Genomic DNA, 18,491 nt, shown 5'->3' with positions numbered 1-18,491 from the left:
AAACTGTAAAATAACCAGAATTTTTAAGAACTTCCCATGGCTGATTGGCTGTCTAATATTAAGAACAATTTCCTGGGAGTAAGCCCCATGGAGGGAGATGTGGAATGGTATGGTATAGCCTAATCTCATGAGACCTTGGAAGCTAAGCAGGGTTGGTGCTTGGATGAGGGACCACCAAGGAAGGCTGTGGAGAGGAAGGCAGTGGCAAACCACGTCTGCTTCTCACTTGCCTTGAAAGTCCCGTGCCGGGGTCACTGAAAGTCAGTTTCGACTTGACAGCGCATCCATACCTACGTACTAGCTCCATTGAATAGACCTGAGCAGGATTCTGTGCAGACCTGCTTAGGATTACTTTCTTAGCATTGTAAAGTTGATCCCAGGTGCTGCTGGAGAAAGGTACTGCAAAAAGGAGGCCCCTAGTAGATTAGAGCTTCTATGCAACAGTCACTCTTTCGGATTGCACCCCCTGCTCCCATCCTGCTAGCTTCCCATTCTGCTGTTTGGGCCAGCAGGAGCCAACAGGGACTCAGCACATGCTTGGAGGGGTCAGACCAGCCGAATCAACACACCTGAGTCTTTGGAAAGCCTCCCTTTAGAAGCACCCTAATTAGGCAAAGATGCTTCTGATTATTTATTTTTTTATTTATTTTTCACATTTATATCCCACCCTCCTCATTGGGCTCAGGGCGGCTAACACGGGCAAGGTAATTAACCGTGCCATAGTAAAAACATATAATACATAGTAAACTTAAGACATAAAATACATAATAAAACATCCGACACTTAAAAACAATGGTGCTCAATGTCATGAGTCCAAGATGGAATCCACACAATTCCAGGTGATACTTCCCATGATGTTTGTGCCCAATGGCGACGGCTTATAAGATCTTCTTTGCAATTGCATGGTTCTTCCTCAGGGCCTCGTCAATGTGTCCTTCAGGAGCCCATGACGGTGATGGTATAGTGGGGCAGCGGCTCCTACTCAAAAGCCTGGTGGAAGACCTCCATCTTGCAGGCCCTGGGGAACAGCATAAGGTTCCGCAGGGCCCTGATCTCCCATGGGAGCTCATTCCACCAGGTAGGAGCCGCCACCAAAAAAGCCCTGGCCCTGGTCGCAGCTAATTTGATGTCCTTGGGGCCTGGGATGACCAACAAATTTTGGGCCCCCGACCGTAATACTCTTGGGGAAACATATGGGAAAAGGCGGTCCCTCAGGTAGACTGGACCCTGGCCATATAGTATAGGTAAGAACCAGCACTTTGAAGTGGATCCGGTACGCTATTGGCAGCCAGTGCAGCGCTTTCAGCACAGGCCGAATGTGGTCCCTTCTAGAGAGCCCCATCAACAGCCTGGCTGCAGCATTCTGCACCAGCGGCAGCTTCCGGATCTGCGACAAAGGCAGCCCCATGTAGAGAGTGTTGCAGTAGTCTAGCCTCGAGGTGACCGTCACATGGATCACTGTGGCCAGGTCATCGTGGTCAAGGTAGGGGACCAACTGCCTTGCCAGCCAGAGATGGTAAAAGGCCGACTTGACAGTGGCTGCCACCTGGGCCTCCATTGTTAATGAAAACTCCAGGAGCACCCTCAAACTTCTTACCCTGGGCGCTGGCACCAAAGGTTCCCCGTCGAAGGTCGGAAGAGGGAGCCCCAATCCCCCACCGGTCCGACTCAGGCCCAGGACCTCCGTCTTCGCCGGGTTTAGTTTCAATTGGCTCAGCCGGAGCCAACCAGCCACAGCTTCTAACACCCGATGTAGGTCATCGGGACTTGAATCCGACCGGCCACCCAGGATCCAGATGCCTTCGGAGATCGTCAGTCAGGGTGACCAAGGCCATCTCAGTCCCATGACCAGGGCGAAAACCGGACTGGAAGGGATCTAAGACTGAAGTGTCCTCCAGAAAGCTCTGTAGCTGTAACACCACAAACATCAATAAGTTTGCCCAAATAGGGCAGATTGGACACCGGCCGGTAATTAGCCAATTCGACTGGGTCCAAAGATGGGTTTTTTTAAGAGAGGGCGGACCATTGCCTCCTTGAGCGCACTCGGGAACTGTCCCTCTGAGAAGGACTTGTTGATAATCTCCCACAGTGCGCCTCGTAGCCCCCCGTGTCCCACCTTAATGAGCAAAGAGGGGCACGGATCAAGGTCACATGTGGTTGGGCGCACAGATACGAGCAATCTGTCAACTTCGTCCAGACTGAGCAGATTGAAACACTCTAAACCCGATTCCAAAGACATGCAAGGGGCCTCAAGTTCGCTCACTGTCTCAATTATGGCGGGGGGGGTGCGGGGGCAGGTCAAAATTTTTTTTTCTCTGTTCTAACGGAAACTATTCGACAGTTATTGCCCCATGAGGAGCGGGGAGGGGAGAAAGGAGAGGCTAGGTTTTTTTTTTGTTGTTGTTAAGTTTAGAAGATTACAGAAGTAAAAGACCAGAGAAAAAGTCGAGGAAGATAAAATGTAGTAAGATTGTGAAGAGGTGTTAGCAGAGCTAATCCCTATGCTGCTCTCCCTTACTGAGGCAGGAAGCGAACTGAGCCTGGGTGACTCCCACCAGGAAACAGGAAGAAGTTTTTGACTTAGTCCTGCCTCCCTGAAGAAGGGTGGGAATCACCCACAAGATGTCCTCCGCCTCAGGGGAGAAATCCTTCTTAGCAGCCTTAACTGCCATCTCATAGGATCTCATAAATGTCCTATAAGATGCTCTTGTCACCTCGTCGCGAGCATGGCACCACCGTCTCTCTAGTTGTCTCAGTTCTCGTTTCAGCTGCCGCAACTCCTGGGTATACCAGGGTGCGTGCCTAATGCGAGTACAGAGAAGACGCCTTGGAGCAATCTCGTCAATGGCTGTGGAGAGTTGGACATGCCAGTCCTCCACTAGCTCATGCAACGAGTTGCCAGGGGGCCTCAGATCCTGCAGAGCCATCTGGAACCGCACTGGGTCCATCTGGCTTCGTGGGCGAGCAAAAATCTGCTCACCGTCCATACAGGGTAGAGGTGGAATGCTCAGACAGGCCTTCAGGGCCAGGTGGTCTGACTATGGCACTGCCTCAGCAGTGATCCGGTCCACCTCCACACCCGCCGCAAAGATCAGATCGAGCATGTGACAGGCCCGATGCGTGGGGGCCGATACTAACTGCAAGAGTCCTAGTGTCGCCATGGACGACACCAGGTCCGTAGCCTGGCTGGAGGTCGCGTCCTCAGCATGAACGTTGAAATCACCCAAGACAATCAGTCGAGGGTGATCCAACGCCCAGCCTGATACGGCCTCCAGCAGGGATGGCAGACTATTGGCCGGTGCATTAGGCGGTCAGTACACCAGCCAAATCGCCAAACTCTCCTCAGCCCCCAGCAGCACTCCAACACATTTGAAGCCCGCAGTCTCTGCAGCTGGGAGTGCCCTAACGGAGTAAGCCTCCCGAATGAGAATAGCAAACCCCCCCGTCCCCTATTTCGTGATTGATGAAGGACCGAGTAACCCAGAGGGCCTAACTGGGTGAGAGCCAAAGTCTCTCCATCCCTCACCCGGGTCTCGGTCACGTACACCAGGTCCGCCTCATGTTCAGTTACAAAATCCCGCAGGGTTGTGATTTTGTTATTAATGGACCTGGCGTTACACAACACCAATGACAGAGGGGGGATTCCAATCCTGGCCCCACTGCCAGCCACCCTTGGGATGGGCCGTAGGCTGGAAGGGCAGAGAGCTCGTCTATTTCTCTGTATCCTTCCATTGTTACTCTGCCTAGGCTCACCGCTAAACTTCCCCCTCCCCAAGAGCAATGGGATCTGCTGCTTAGACATGTTCAGTCACAATGGCCGTCTCCAAAACTTCAGACCGCCAACACTTACACAAAAATCAGCAAAGACCACGACTTGGCAACAAACTACCATTTCACCAGTCCTAATACTGCAATTACAAGCTGCTCAAAAATAAAAACAAATCAATCACATCAGGTCAACTGATCCTATCAGTAAAAAATACCCTAATCCACACACTCTACTAATATCAACTCCCGATACTCACAGTCAACTGACACAACCAACCAACAATACACCTAAGCAGCCAGACTAACACACTCACACCTCACATTTCACCTAACTATTACCAAAAATACTACACTGGTGTCCCTATCACCCAGCCAGCTCCCTTTGCTGATCACCAGAGGGCCTTGCTGGAATCAGACCCTCTGCACTCAGAGTTCCCTTCTATGGCCACTAGAGGGCCAAGTTGTTCTCAGGATCTTCAGAGCAGCAGGCTCAGCCCCGCAGCCTTCCTCTGTTGGCCGGACCAGCCAGAAAACGTGGGGTTCTGTCAGATGGCACAGGCCAGTCCGGCGTGGGCACACAGGCTCAGCCCCAATTCATCTCAATCCAACCATAAGGCGAGTCAGCGCTCCCAGGCCGGTGCTCCCACTCTCCCAGCCGATTCCAGCACCGTCAGGTCGTCTCCGCTGACTCCTCCACGTCACCGCCTCCAGCCACACCACCGCTCTGAGCCGCCACACCCTGAGGCACCACTCGCCCGACAGGCTCCCCGGCCACCACGCAAACCACTCCAGCTGCACCAAGAGGCCTTCGTGCTGCACCGCGTTGCCACCCGGTAAGCCTTGGTGGTTCCCTTTAGGTTTGATGGTCCCGGGCCGGAGGTCCCAAGCCAGCAGTCCTGGGCCCCTCCAGGGGAAGGTAGGCAGGGGTTCAAGAGGGCTCGGAAGGGTCTCAAAAGCGCGAAGAAAAACGCCCAGCAGGGCCATGCTTCACCCTGCGGTGCCTGCACTCTAGGTCGTGGTTCCTGTGCAGCCGTTCTTAGTAATAGGCCGCGCCGGAGGGTAGAAGAGAGTTGAAGTCTTTCAGCGCAGCAAGATGTCCTAGTCAGGGTCTTACTCAGCATATTTCAGGGGGTAGGAGACCAAAAGTTCTTTATCTTTCTCCTAAAACTGGGACTGCAACTTGCAGAGGTTTAATTCCGCCTGAACGTGGAGGAGCTTGAGCCCCCGAGCCCGGCCACCGCCACCATCTTTTTTTTTTTTTGTCCTTACACACAGCTGTGAGATCAATGAATTCCGTTGGCAACGTACAGAGCTAAATGGGTAGCCGCACCTGACTAATCACAATTAATTTAAAAAGTTGATGCCTTCAGCTCTAATTTGACTGTATTTACTGGAAACATTTTAAGTTGTCACTGTTTGAAAATGCAGGTGACTCTACAGGGTGAAGTAAAACGACATACAAAGCCCCTTGGAAGTTTAGACGCAGGGCTTTTGTGAGACTGATATGCACAGTAAGCATTTGAACAGCATTTAAATAGTGACAGTCTAGGCTGGCAGGTAAGTCGCACTGTCTGTTGCCAACTTTGGCCTCAGTAGATGTTATGCTAACTATGCAGCTGCTGCTGAAAATGACAGCCGTGCATTAAACTCTCTCCTTTACCTTAACAGTTAGTTGAATGTACCTATACCTGACATCATTGGTGTTCTATATCCCCATGATGGGATCGAATTATGTTGCCTGGAGAAGAAATGCAGAATATTGTCACATCTGTACATGGGATGTTTTGCAAGGGTATCTGCTGTCCCAACCAGCATCCCACCCTTCTAACCCCATTGGTTTCAGTGGGCTTAGAAGGGCTTAATTTCAGAGCAATGTTTACAAGCATAGGCAGCTGCTTGGAAGGTAGCCTGCAGCTGAGTGGTCACATGAGGAGAGAGGCAGAGAGAGTGTGTGATGTAATGCTTTTGGAAACTTCAATTTTGAACTGGAGGGAGGAAAAAATGGTTGGAAAAGGTGGTTAACGGCTGACTGCTGACCAGAATAGGAAGGGGAGAAAGGGTGCTCTCGGATGGGAAAGAGAGCGTGGACCCTGTGAGCTGCTGAGGAGTTTAATGATAGAAACTCCTGGTGTATAACTCAGACACACATAGGCCCCATCGCACGGGAGGATTTGCCCCACGAAATGGATGGGTTGAGGGCGGATTAAACCGGCGCGATCAGATGGCCCTCCTCACCCTTCTTAGAGTCGCTTTCCCTGCAGCATGTGATCACGGCTGCCGGCAGAAGCGTAGAGCCTCGGGGGACCTGTCTGATCCTGCTTCCGCGCTTCTGTTTGTTCCAGCTCTAAAAAGCTGCACTTGTGCTGCAGCTTTTCCCACTAGTGTGACAGGGGCCATAGTGCTCCTCTATAAGAAATCCTGTTGGGGAAGGTTAGACAGTTCTAGCTAGGGACCAACTGCAAGTGAAGCAGTTTAAGGAGACGCTAGACTGTGAGAGAGCCTTCAATAGAACAGAGATATAGAAGATGGAGTGTGCAGGAAGGGTGTGGTCTGGAAGGAAACTAAAAGACCTAAGAGCAGTCCAAAGTCAATAAGGGGGGGAAAGGAACAAAAGAAAGCCTGAACAACTGATTGACTCCCTGTATATAACCCTGTCCCCGGTGTTATTTTAAATAAACTTGTATTTGTGTTTAAAGTGGAAGGTGTCATAAACCTTTGTGTCTAAGAGGGCGAACTGGCGGTAGAGAGGGGGGAAGTGTGCCTAGAGCCCCCTGCTGTTACAGGCATAATGCTGCTGCTCTTTGTAAGAGCCTAGAGGTGATACTGGATCCAGCATTACTGCTGGAGAAGCAAGTTAATCTAGCTGCAAAGACCACTTGGCTGCCCATCAGTCACCAAGCTCAATTCGAGATACTGTCTGTCACCTGCAGAGCCCTTCATCGTCTTGAGCCCTCAGATCGGCAGGACAGCCTCTCATGCTTGCTCCACCATGACCAGGGCTGCATTATGACTCTCGTGGGCCCTAGTCACTTTTGCCTTCGTAGGCCCCTCCCACCACAATAATATCAGTATTAAACATTATTTTTATATAACATTAAATACTTCAACATTTTATTTTTTTCTCTGTTCTAGGCAAAAGTTAATAAATTTTCGTGGGCCCTAAACATTTCATTTTTTTCTGATGTGAGAAGAAATTCAAAACATTTTCTTCAGCCCTAGAAGTTTATTTTTTCTTCTGATTTTAAAAGAAATTAAAATATTTTTGTGGGCCCCTAAAAGTATCGTGGGCCCTACCCACTGTGCCTACTGTGCCTGTTGGATAAGTCGGCCATGGCCATGAGGACTTCACCCATGTGAGCAAAGCCTTCTGCAGGTGTGACCCTGCAGACTGGCAAGGCCAACGAGTGTGCATACTCCTGCCTTCTTTGTAGTGGCCCCACACAGTGTGGAATGGCCGGCCAGAGGAGGCCAGGAAGGCTCCCATGCTTCTGTCATTCTGCAAACTGTGTAAAACAAACGTGTTCCGAAGGGCATTTTTATAAAGGAAATAGCGTGATGTCATAACAGATTGATCCAGGAAAATGCACTTGGTTTCAACTTATGTAGCAGCATGTTCTGCATTGTTTAATGTGGCATGTTTAATACTTATGCTTTGTTCAGATGACAGCTTTGTTTCAAATTTCTTTGGTCCTAGTCCCATTCATTGCTCATTAGAAATATCATGCTATTGATTGCATTGATTTATATTGTGTAATCCACTTTGAGACTCAGTGAGAAAGGTGGGCTATAAATAATGTAAATTAAAAAATTAAGAAGTCTAACAGCCCTGCATTTGGGTGTGAAAGAACAGGTGTGTCATAGAGGTCAGCTTCACACAACCCACTGCAGTTCTCACTCAGCCATGAAGACAGCCATGATGGCAGCTGTTCAGCTCTGAAAATTGTGCCTCTCATCCTAATCCACCACTACCTCTCAGGGTTGTTGTGAGGCTACAATGGAGGGGGTGAGCCGCCGTGCATATTACGCTGAACTGCTTGGTGGAAGGGCACTATAAAAATGTCATCTATCAATCATTTGCAATGCAGATATAAGCCATAGGCTAGCCAGAACACACTTCAGAATTACAAATGAAGCCACTTTATACAAATCGCCCAATGGTCCAACCAGCTCAGTATTGCTCACTCTGGCTGGGAGTTATTTTCCCAACAGAGATCCCTCCTAGTACTATAACTACAACTCTTAGCTGGATCTCTGAATGTCAGGAACAGAACCTTGTTTGTTTGCCATGCGGATCATGCTCTGTGTCATTGTGCTATTGGCCCCCTCCCCCTATTCTCCTTCCTTTTCTGCATTAATAACAATTGCATGTTCGAATAAAAAGGAGCTCAAAGGCAATGCCAGCTATACATGTGAAAATGCCCTAGAGTTATAGAAAGGGACAGTTCTCTTAAATAGCACAGCTAAAGTAGATTAGTATGGAAGTGGATTGCTAGGACCGCACCAGGGAACTTGGTCACTTCCTACCCTCATTATATTTGCCTTAGGCTGGGCATATTACTCTCTCATTGCATAAATATTGAAATTCACTCAAGTTTAATGGGTGGGAATTGAGGATCTGTCAGCCAGCAGTGCCTGTTTTAAATATAAATGTGTTGAAGTAACTAACAACTTTATCATGGGAGAGAAATGAGCCTGCTGTAGCATTAATTGCACGGATGATGAGGGTCTTCTACAGTCGAGAGGCTGGGACTGAAGATGGATTTTTCATCTCTACTTTAACCCTGATCGTACATGTGAGGTCCCTGAATAGACTGAACCTTACTATCTCTCACGTCTTCTGCAGCAACAAACAAATTCTTGTGTTATAATTAATGCATAATAGTGTCAACAATTTCTTCAGTTACACAGAAGGTCTCTCTCCATTTTCTGTATAGCCTACGACATCATAAGACATCCAACCTGGCCAATTATAAGTCAATATCGGCCTTGCCTATTTAGAGCAAGGATTTCGAGAGGGCAGTAACAGGCTGCTTTTGGACCATATTCAGTGTTGCACAACCAACTGGAGGAGGTCTTGTGATGAAGCTGGCAGTGGCATCACAGAAACACCATCCAATGAACGCTGTGAGTGGACACCAGCGCAGCCACCAAAGCAAAATGTAAATGTAGGTTTCTTAGTACTTGACAGAGCACAGAGCACTGTTTCCCAGCTATTGCATTTTGTTATCTTGGGAAACAGTGGAAACAATGCCAGGAAACAATGGCTTTTGAAGACAGACATATTTGCTTGAATTAAATGATATGGAAAATGAGCAGGAGTCCATAAATGCTGTCACCGGGTGGACAGAAGCCGCCATAGATCTCTAGCAGGCACCTGCTGCTGATTTACCCAGGGCAAAGTAAGATACATCGCCTTCGAATTCTGCATTTTGAATGCAATTCAGGATTGGGAGGGGTCTCTCATTTTGTGCTGGGTGGGAAAGAGAGAAACCTGGTCCCTCTCCCAAGTTCTATGGCACACAAAGAATTTAGTGGAGGGGAAGGGAAGGGTCAGTTTCTCAATTCGTGTTGGGGTTTGGAGATATAGAAACAGGGAGGAGGGGTCCTAACATGACAGACTGACCTACCCTCCTTCTGTGCCAGAAGATGTGGGGAAGGATTGGGGACAGGGGCAAGTAGGGATGCTCAATTACTGCTGGTTTTGCTCACAACCTCCTCAGATGTAGTCATCATCATCATCATCAAAGGAGCTGACCATTCAACCTGATGCTTTTTTGCATCCAAAACAGCTCAGACATGTCCATTTGTGGAGAAAAGGAGTCTGAATGTGGCACAACTGGATGCTCAGGACAGTTTTGTATACAAAGGCAGATGGCCTGCCCATGAATCTAGATGGCAAATATTGCAATCAGTTCTTGTGATCATCATAAATACTGCCCCCCCCACATATGTGCAAAAACCAAACAATATATCCACTGCAGGCTATTCAAATGATGCATCCTACTACATAGGCATGAAAGGGAGCAAACTGTGAATCATCTGTGCTTGAAAAGAATACTTAAATGACCTCAACATAATCCTGGGAGAGAGACTAAATTCACCAGCTGCAGGTGCGAGAGCAGCTGCAAGCTGCAGCATAGAGTAAACACATGCAACTTATCTAATAAGCCATGGTTAAGCCACGGCTGTAACACAAGCAGCTACTGTGCAGCTGCAAAGCTGCTTAACGCGGCATTTGAATTGGACCTTGAGGCCAGAGAAGGGGGCTTGAGTTGCATGTAACTACAGGATTTGATCAAGGCAAACTTAGCTGGCAATTGTGTTCTTGGCATCCCTGATGGCAACCACAAATAATGGCTGGATATCAAGGCCAAATATGATCTGTGCATGAGAGAGGGCTTCGCATCTCTCCCTGCCCACCCTAATACACAACAGAGTCTTAAAAGACCCATACATATCTTTTTAAAGACCTAGGTCAAAAGGTGCCTGTCAAGAGACAGAAGCTTGTGAATCTCAGGTTCAGGTGATGCCGTTTGGAACTGTTGTAAGATGCAACCGGTCATTAAACTTAAAAAACACAACAAAACTTCTCAGCATTAGCCGAAGTGACTATTTCATGCCCCTTGAAGCGAATAACTTTTGCTGTGTGGCATTCATGGAGCAAAGCAGGTGCAGAGAACCTTTAATAGTTGTCTTCCTGAGTGGAAGCCAGGTGCCAGGTTCTCAACAGCTGGCAATGAGAGACAAAATAAAAGCCTGTTATGGGGAAGGGGGCAATCATTGTCCTTGGAAATTGTGCATTAGATACTAGAGAAGAGCAAGGAAGAAGCAAATCACACCCTTGCCACATCCCGCTTCTTTAACAGTGTGGCACGGCAGGCCAACCCCTGCCCATCTGGGCCAGTAGCAGCAGTTCCATGTTCATGTATCATTCATGTGGTCCACATGGCCCAGCCAACATTTTTATTTATTTTTAATATCATTGTGGTTCTATAAAAAGCCGGTGCTATAAAAACCAAGAGGAACTTTATGTCCAGGCACAATTGGTAGTTTAGTATTGTGGGGCCAATTCTCTTCTAACAGGCAATTGTTTTCCGCAGCAGCTGATGTGGCTGCCAAAATAAGAAAATTTGTTTCTTTTTCTAAAAGGCTTTTATATGTAGAGCTATCAGCCAAAGAATGAGCAGCTCTGATTTGTTTTCAAAGAATGTTTTGGATGCCAGGTTCCACAAGAGAGAAACCCAGCTTTTAAACATACATGCTAATTTCCTGGAGACAGACACAACCAGGAGACGGGGAGCCAGGGAAATGGGAGACGGCTCTGGAAGATACTGTGTGACATGCAAATTATTCTGTCCTCTTCCCCTCCCCTTGTGATGTTACTGCTGTTTTTAAAAGGGTGGTGAAACTTCAGAAACTGGGTGTGCTGCAGACAAATGAACCACCAATGAAGTCATAGCGACAAAAGATTAACTGTTAAAGTGGACTACTGAAACCTGGGTACACAAAAATATAAACTATTTCAATACTATCAAACTAAAATCTCTGGCAAAAATCTCAAGGTCGCCTCAGAATGGCACGCTGATTTAAGAAAGCAGCCGCATGGATTTGCAAACATGCTTCAAATGATCATGCAGGATCTATAGCCTTGCATGGTCAAGCATCCCTGATCCTGTGCTGAGTTCAATGAAGTGCTGCATCCGTAGTAGAACTACCTTGATATTAGAATGTCCTTAGTGAATTTGTGCCCATTTGTGTCCACGCTGCCAGTGCTTGCATATTTGCAGCATGTTCCTTTTATGTGGATTTGTCAATGATTTAATACCTAAATTAATTTCTAATTAGTTTTAGCATGAACAGGGACATATTCCTAGGAAAGTGGGATCATATTACCCGAATTGAGAATGAATGGGAATATGTGTGTTTTTGATAAATCTATAAAATTATATTTTATTTTGTATTTGCTGGTTTTAAACTGTTCGTTGGTTTTAAATTGTTTGTAAGCCACCCTGAGCCGCTTCGGCGGGAGGGCGGGGTAGAAATTTAATAAATAAATAAAACACACACACATTAAGAACATAAGAGAAGCCAATGTTGGATCAGGCCAATGGCCCATCCAATCCAACACTCTGTCACATAGTGGCCAAAAATACCAGGTGCCATCAGGAGGTCCACCAGTGGGGCCAGGACACTAGGAGCCCTCACACTATTGACTCCCCCCCAAGCACCAAAAATACCATGCATCACTTGCCCCCAGAGTCCCTATCTATACCTTGTGGCTAATAGCCACCAATAGACCTCTGCTCCATATCTATATATCTAATAGCGAAAGGCGCCCCCTGCGTGCGAATACCTAAATCCGCACATCGGGGGCACCTGGGGGGGAGGGAGATTTCTGTGCACACTTGGGGCAGTCCCCAGGTGTGCACAAAAATCTAAAAACCTGAAAAAAATATCGGGGGGATACTTAAATCCCCCCAAAAATGACAGAGCGTCCCCTGTGCATGCGCAGGGGACGCTCTACAAACTCCCTCGCCACCGCCGCTGTTTGGGGGGGAAGAGAGCAGCGAGGCCCAAGCAGCAAGCTGCTCGGGCCTCACTTCGGAGGTGGGGGGGAGAGCAGCGAGGCCAAGTGTTCCAACCCTTTTATCATTCGAGTTGCCCTTTTCTGCACTTTTTCCAAAGCTATAATATCCTTTTTAAGGTGTGGTGACCAGAATTGCACACAGTATTCCACATGATGTTGCACCATCGATTTATACAGGGCAGGGCCTGTATAAATGTTCATCCAGTTGATCTTGTTGGGTTTCTGTGTGGCACACTTGCACTTCCACTGTGCCACTTGTTCTGGAGTGAGTGTTAGTCTCTTGGCACTTGCCCCAGAGCCCCTAGCTATACCTTGTGGCTAATAGCCACTGATGGACCTCTGCTCCATATGCTTATCTAATTCCCTTTTGAAGCCGTCCATGCTTGTAGCACCCACCACTTCCTGTGGCAGTGAATTCCATGTGTTAATCACTCTTTGGGTGAAGAAGTACTTCCTTTTATCCGTTCTAACCCGACCGCTCTGCAGTTTCATGGAGTGCCCACGAGTTCTTGTATTGTGAGAAAGGGAGAAAAGTACCTCTTTCTTTACCTGCTCTTTCCCATGCATAATCTTATAAACCTCGATCATGTCACCCCTCAGTCGTCTTTTCTCCAAGCTAAAGAGCCCTAAGCGCTTTAACCTTTCCTCATAGGGAAAGTGTTCCAACCCTTTTATCATTCGAGTTGCCCTTTTCTGCACTTTTTCCAAAGCTATAATATCCTTTTTAAGGTGTGGTGCCCAGAACTGCACACAGTATTCCAAATGAGGTCTCACCATTGATTTATATAGGGGCATTATTATATTGGCTGATCTGTTTTCAATACCCTTCCTAATAATCCCCAGCATAGCATTGGCCTTCTTTATTGCAGTCACACACTGTCTCGACATTTTCAGTGAGTTATCCACTACAACTCCAAGATCTCTCTCTTGCTCAGTCTCTGCCAGTTCAGACCCCATCAATGTGTATTTATATTTAGGATTTTTGGCTCCAATGTGCATCACCTTGCACTTGGCCACATTGAACCCCATTTGCCATGTTGACGCCCACTCGCCCATCCTTGACAGATCCCCTTGGAGTGCCTCACAATCCTCACTGGTTTTCACCACCTTGAACAACTTTGTATCATCCGCAAATTTAGCCACTTCACTGCTTACTCCCATCTCCAAATCATTAATGAACAAGTTAAAAAGCAGTGGACCAAGTACTGATCCCTGTGGTACCCCACTGCTTACCACCCTCCACTGAGAAAATTGCCCACCTACACTCACTCTCTGTTTTCTATGAACTAGCCAGTTTTTGATCCATAAAAGGACTTGTCCTTCTATCCCATGATTTTTGAGCTTACTTAGGAGCCTTTGATGAGGAACTTTATCAAAAGCTTTCTGGAAGTCAAGGTAAATAATATCTATTGGATCCCCCTTGTCCACATGTTTGTTCACCCCCTCAAAGAACACTAATAGGTTAGTGAGACAAGATCTTCCCTTACAGAACCCATGTTGAGTCTGCCTCAATAGGTTTTGTTCATCTATGTGCCTACTAATTCTTTCCTTAATAATGGTTTCCACCAATTTACCCGGTATCGACGTCAGACTGACTGGCCTGTAATTTCCCGGATCTCCTCTGGAACCCTTTTTAAAGATGGGAGTGACATTAGCTACCTTCCAATCCTCAGGAATGGAGGCAGATTTTAAGGAAAGATTACATATCTTTGTCAGGAGATCTACAAGTTCACATTTGAGTTCTTTCAGAACTCTCGGATGTATGCCATCTGGTCCTGGTGATTTATTAGTTTTTAAGTTGTCTATCAGTTTTAGGACCTCCTCTCTCGTCACCTCGATCTGACTCAGGTCTTTCAACACCCCTCCCGAAATCAATGGCTCTGGAGTGGGCAAGCACTTCTCATCTTCCACAGTGAAGACAGAGGCAAAAAATGCATTCAGCTTCTCAGCCATTTCCCTATCGTCCTTCTCTACTCCTTTTTTTGTGATGTTCACCAGTCCTCCTCCTCTACAGGATGGGATAGCTGCAAAGCAAAGAGCATTGATTATGTCTAATGATCCTTGGGCACTGATCTGGATGGCCTAGGCTTGCCTGAACTTGTCAGTTCTTGGAAGCTAAGCAGGGTCAGCTCTGGTTAATATTTGGATGGGAGACCACCAAGAAACTCCAGGGTTGCTACACAGAAGCAAACAATGGCAGACTACCTTTGTTCATCTCTTGCCTTGAAAACCCCATAAGTAGTTGACATAAATTGGCTGTAACTTGGTAGCACTTTCCTGATGCTTGGAGGGTCTGGTTTAATTAATACCCCTTTTAAACTGGTGTCCTCTCTTAATCCTTCTTCAGTTTCTATATTATTAAGTAATAGAGCCTATTAATGTTTGTGATTATGAGGACAGAATCAATGTACGGAATTTAGTCCGGGATTAACTAATCTGACATATGAGTGAAGTTATTATATGTAATCCATCTTCCACTGGACAAGGGAAAGACCTTCCTCCCCCAAAGCAGATTATACAGGGATAGCCCTTCCCCCAGTTTAACGCACAGACATAATTCAATAGGCCTTGTTTTGAAGCAGAAATGTCTGGATCCTCCTGGCCATTAACCTATGCCGAGTAGAGTTGCTGATCTCCAGGTGGGACCTGGTGATCTTCTGAAATTACAACTAATTCCCAGGCAACAGGGCTTGGCTCCCCTGGAGAAACTGGTTGCTTTGGAAGGCGGGCTTTATGACATTATACCCAGCTGAGGTCCCTCTCCTTCCCAAACCCCACCCTCCTCAGGCTATTCCTCCAAATCTTCAGGTCTTTCCCAACTTAGAGCTGGCAGCCCTAAAGGTGATAGATTGTGCAGGAGCATCGCCCTACTGGTTTCCCAGGCCTCTCCCAGACTAACTCCTTGTCAAAAAAGCCAGTGGAAGCCACATACATTCTGAATGGATGCCTGTAGGCAGCAATGGACAAGTTGAGAATGGATAAGATGAAGCTCATTGCAGATGCAGTGGGAGGAGGGGCAGTTGAACAAGGTGCTGAAGGTCTTCCTGTTCTGGACAGAGTCAGAATGCAAGGACAGGTGGGGGTGTTATTGGATACGGTGTTGTTAGGAGGAGGTATTCAAACACTATTTTATTTGCCATGGTTTTAAATGTGATTTCAGCAGTGGACATTTTCTTGGGAATGGGTTTTTCTGTATATTGTGTGTGTTTCACTTGAAACTGAAAGCTACCTTGATCCACAAGGGAAGGGTGGGGCGTATATATTCAAATAAATAAATGGCCTGACTCCTGCATTCCTAGGCTGTACCCAGAAGTGCCCTTTAATTTAGGCAAGTTTGCAAACTGTGGCTGCTTTGAGAGAAGGAGAATACCTGTCACTGTTACAAGCTTTGAAAAGCCAGTTCTGAGATGGCTACCTGAGGCCACCTTTGAAATGATCCAGTGGCTTCTCAATCAATTTTGGGAATGAGTCAAAAGAAGAAGAAGAGATTGGATTTATACCCCGCCCTTCACTACCCAAAGGTGTCTCAGAGTAGCTTACAAACTCCTTTCCCTTCCCCTCCCCACAACAGACACCCTGTGGGGTGGGTGGGGCTGAGAGAACTCTGACACAAACTGCTCTTTTTCAAGGACAGCTGTGCCAGAGCTTGCGACTGACCCAAGGTCACATCAGCAGGTGCAAGTGGAGGAGTGGGGAATCAAACCCGGTTCTCCCAGATTAGAGTCCGCACACTTAACCACTACACCAAACTGGCTCTGAAGGTCTGAAGCATATTGCATCGCTTCTCAAACCGTGGGACAGGCTCCTGATTTATTTCTGACCACTGCTGAAAATGCTGGATTTAAGCACTTTTACAGCTTTCATCCTGGTAACCTGTACTAGTTCCCAGCTCCCCCCCACACACACTTTTTACATCAGTCTCTATCATTTTTCATTATGGAGACAAAAGTATTGACTATGGGTGAATTACAGAACTTGAAAGCTGCTGATGAAAAAATTGTTCAAGATTTTCTATTCCTTGGCTCCATCGTCAACCAAAAGGGAGACTGCAACTAAGAAATCAGGAGACTGGGGAGAGTAGCCATAAAGGAGCTACAGAAGATCCTTAAATGTAAAGATGTCTTGCTGGTGACCAAGATCTAGTTAATTCATGCCATAGCATTCCCCATTCCTATGTATGCGTGTGAAAGTTGGACAATGAAGAAAGCTGGCAGGATGAAAGTTGATTCCTTTGAAATGTAGTGTTGGAGGAGAGGTTTACAGATACCATGGACCACCGAAAAGACAAATAAGTAGGTTCTAGACCCAATCAAGCCTGAACTCTCAACAGAAGCATGAAATTACTAAACTGAGGCTATCATACTTTGGTCACATTATGAGAAGATGAGGAGGAGAGGAAGAAGAGATGTTTTTAATATCCCATTTTTCTCTACCCTAAGGAATCTCAAAGCAGTTTATAATTGTCTTCTCTTCTCTCCCCACAACAGGCACCTTGTGAGGTAGGTGGGGCTGAGAGGGTTCTGAGAGAACTGTGACTGGCCCAAGTTCACCCAGCAGGTTTCATGTGGAGGAGTGGGGAAATCAAACCTGGTTCTCTAGATTAGAACCCACAGCTCTTAACCACTTCACTATGCTGGCATTCCCAGAGTCACTGAAAAAGACAATAATGCTAGGAAAAGTTGAAGGCAGCAGGAAAAGAGGTGGATTGACTCAATAAAGAGAAGTCATGGCCCTCAGTTTGCAAGACCTGAGCAAGGCTGACAATGATAGGATGTTCTCTCTCTCTCACACACACACACCCCTAATGCAAATGCATCTGCATTCATAGCAGGAATAGGAGTGACAAGGACAAATGTCTCTGTGTGGAAACAGCACATGAGGTCTTCTCCCTTGCCAGCCCCCTGTAAAGAAACCCTGTTGCCAGTTGCCTTCTTCATGAAATCCAGATCAGTGGGGCAGAAAAGCAGGGTTTTCTGAGCAGCAGCATCTTCCCTTTGAAAATTCTCCTAGGGGAAAAACCACCAGGCTGGCTCCAGAAATCAGTTAAGACCTTTTAATTTTTGCAAGCATTGGTTAAGCGAGGCAAATGCTATTTTAGCTCATCCTATGAATTTTTATTTTCTGCTCTGCAGGTTTTATTGTTTTATAGTCTTAATGGCTGATATTTTACAGACTTGTAAATTTTTATCGATAACTTACGTTGTTGTGTTTTTACTTTTTGTCAGCTTTCCTTGGAGCATTTTTAAAGCAGTGTAGCAGGATACAAATAGAATGAATAGACAAAGGTTTCTGAGCATCTCAAAGGAAAGCAGAATTTAAGAGACAGCATGCAGAGTTCCCATGATTCTGTGCAACTCCGGAGGTCTTTTTGAATGACCAATAAGGCAGCATGCTTCTCAGGTGTAGTTTCCCCAGGTCCCAGGTGTGTGTAAAGTGCCATGAAATCGCAGCCAACTTAGGGTGACCCTGTAGGAATACCTGATGCAAACCAGTATGAACAGAAACAGTCAAAAGTCAACGGCCAATAAAACTGAGATCCTACAGAAAGGAAGAAGGTGATGCTGACTTTACTATAGGAGAATGAGGCAGTGTGTCATTTCTAAATGAGAGATACAGAAACTTTTTGCTGTCCCTGCTCGTGTGTCTTTGACAGTAGCCTGGCGAGCAGGGAACTCAGCAACTAAAACTTCCCTGTCCCTTTATGTCCACCATGCCAGAGCCAGCTGTACCTGGGTGCCTCCTCGCGCTGTTGGCTGCTATGTGACAGCAATCCTTCGCACGGGGGGATTCCTATCTGGACAAACTGCCCCGGTTCTGGATCGTCGCCGGAGCACAGCAGAAGCAGCGCACTACTCCTTCGCCAGCGGTGGCTGCAGCCCGGGGTCCTTCGCGCAGGAGGCAGGCGAGCTCATCCCGCGAGGGGCCCAGGGGACCCAGGAGGACGCCGAGAGGGGCCCGCCGGGGGCTGGAGCGGGGAGAGCAGCCCCGAGATCCCCTGGCGCGGAGGGGTTTGGGGGCGCGGTCAGCCGGACTCCCCGAGAAGAAAAGCCGCGCGCCCCTGCCGCCGTCCCGTTCCACGCGGAGCGGAGGTGAGCGCCGAAAGGCGGCGCGGGAGAGGGAGCGGCTGGCTGGCTGG

This window comes from Gekko japonicus, unplaced genomic scaffold, assembly GCF_001447785.1.
Source record: "Gekko japonicus isolate JY-2015 unplaced genomic scaffold, Gekko_japonicus_V1.1 scaffold49, whole genome shotgun sequence".
Lineage (NCBI taxonomy): Eukaryota > Metazoa > Chordata > Lepidosauria > Squamata > Gekkonidae > Gekko > Gekko japonicus.
Note: the sequence above shows the minus strand (reverse complement) of the source record.